At 54.8% G+C, this 1,848-nt stretch overlaps 1 long non-coding RNA gene across 1 annotated transcript; it reads right to left on the reverse strand.

Moving 5' to 3' along the window:
• Positions 1 to 414: 414 nt before the first annotated feature.
• LOC120654108 lies at positions 415 to 1,100 on the reverse strand. Its single transcript, XR_005666988.1, has 2 exons — positions 990 to 1,100; positions 415 to 888 (listed from the first exon to the last, which is right to left on the reverse strand). It is a non-coding gene; the product is annotated as an uncharacterized LOC120654108 (long non-coding RNA).
• Positions 1,101 to 1,848: the final 748 nt, after the last annotated feature.

Genomic DNA, 1,848 nt, shown 5'->3' on the forward strand with positions numbered 1-1,848 from the left:
TGCATGCGGCAAGTCCTTTCCCTTGGGGTGCTGGGTTCGAAACCTGCCAGCACTGTTTTTTCTATATTTTTTTCTATATTTTCTTTTCCCGCTGGTTCAGTTCAGTACAGGGTGGGAGGGGAATAGCGCTGGTTCTAGCCCGTTGCAGAGGGTCTGATCACAACATTAGGACATGCCCTATGCTAATGGTGTCTATCTTGTTGAGTTATTATCATATACAATTTGTTATTTGACTTGAGATATCACTAATTTTGGCGGTCTTAACTGCAGAGAGCTTCAGGTTCACGAAATCCTTCACAGCAGCAGTCAGGCAATGCAAAAAGTCAAGGAAGTACCACACCTTTGGCAATAGAACCTGCACCATCCAAGCAGTCTAAAAGAAAGCGTGCAGCTTCATCTTCAAGTCAGAGCAAGTTGCTGGCAAGTGACACGACTGATTCATTATATCTATTGGAGACATGCTTACATTTCAGAACATTACAAAATCAGCCATAGGCCTCCACCGATTACAATACAGAAACACAACAACAACATAATGCAACTACGTTGTTCACTAATTGTAGATTTCAGTTCACGAATTTCTTTTCATGCTCCCTGTCGTTGAGCATACATGGCATCCCATTGTTCAGAAGAATTCACAAATAACTCTATCATGCTCTGTCTCAAAGACACCAAGTCTTCGATCACCCTTCTTGCTCTGCCAGAAAACTCTTGGTCGATCCAGTACTTGAACTCGCATGGCTGCTCAACTTGGGAGCAAGACAAGAACCTCCGACCTACAGTTGAACCAGACCAGTTACAACACAAGATTGGGTACAGCCCGTGGTGGCATCTCAACCCAGTTCTGACCACCATCCCTTCTCTATGCTCACCAAGTAGCCGTTCAAGCTGCAAATTAGAATAACAGATTATTCTCATCACAAATTGACCCTTACATCCTCAATTTCAATTGAAGCACATGACCTGACCATGAGTCACAAATACGTTACCTCCAAGTCCATGCCAGTCGAATCCGAAGCTTGAGCGCCGGGAGCTCTTTCTTCCTCAACCACACCACGCGCCGCTCTTCTCCTTGCCTGTGTTGCACCTCTCGGGAGCGCTAGAGGATAGTTCGAGGACGAGTTTGACTATTCTGCCAACCAATTTCATCAAGCAATCCATCTGTTGTAAGTAAAAATCAAGAAACTAAGTGTACATACCGTGCTCGTCTAGGACGAGAACAATGATGAAGACGTCGGAGCCAGGACCAGAGCTGCGCGAGGAAGGATGGTGCCGCAGGGAGGCGGTCGATGGGGACCCGCACACAGGAAGGGCGCCGGCCGGGAAACGCGCGAGGGAGGCCGTCGATGTGGGGACCCACGCGCCGGGAAGCGGCCGGGCGATCGGCGACGGTTAGGGTTCCGCCGCGCGCGCACCCGAGCAGGAGAATCGGCGCGCGGCGCGAGCCTAGTGGCGACAGGCACAGAGGAGGCGGGGAGAAGGCAGCCGCCAGGGAGGTGGGCACGCGGCCGGCGAGAAGCAAGCGGGCAAGCCCAGATCCGCCGGGGGGGCACCCGGCGCGATGCCGCGTGCGTCCGGGAAGTGACCGGGCGGTCGGCGGCGGCTAGGGTTCCGCCGCGCGCACCCAAGTAGGAGAATCGGCGGCGCCGCGCGAGCCTAGTGGCGGCTGGCGGGTAGGAGGCGGGGAGGAGCCTCAACCGCAGGTAGCCGAGTACAGGAGGCGGACGGCGGACGACAGACGGCGGAGAGCCTCGGCCGACCGGCGGGGAGGCTCGGGCGACCGGCGGGGAGGCTCAGGCGGCCGTGACCGACCAGAACCCTAGCCGCCGCCGCTGGGAGATCGGGATC

The sequence above is a fragment of the Panicum virgatum genome, chromosome 1N, assembly GCF_016808335.1.
Source record: "Panicum virgatum strain AP13 chromosome 1N, P.virgatum_v5, whole genome shotgun sequence".
Lineage (NCBI taxonomy): Eukaryota > Viridiplantae > Streptophyta > Magnoliopsida > Poales > Poaceae > Panicum > Panicum virgatum.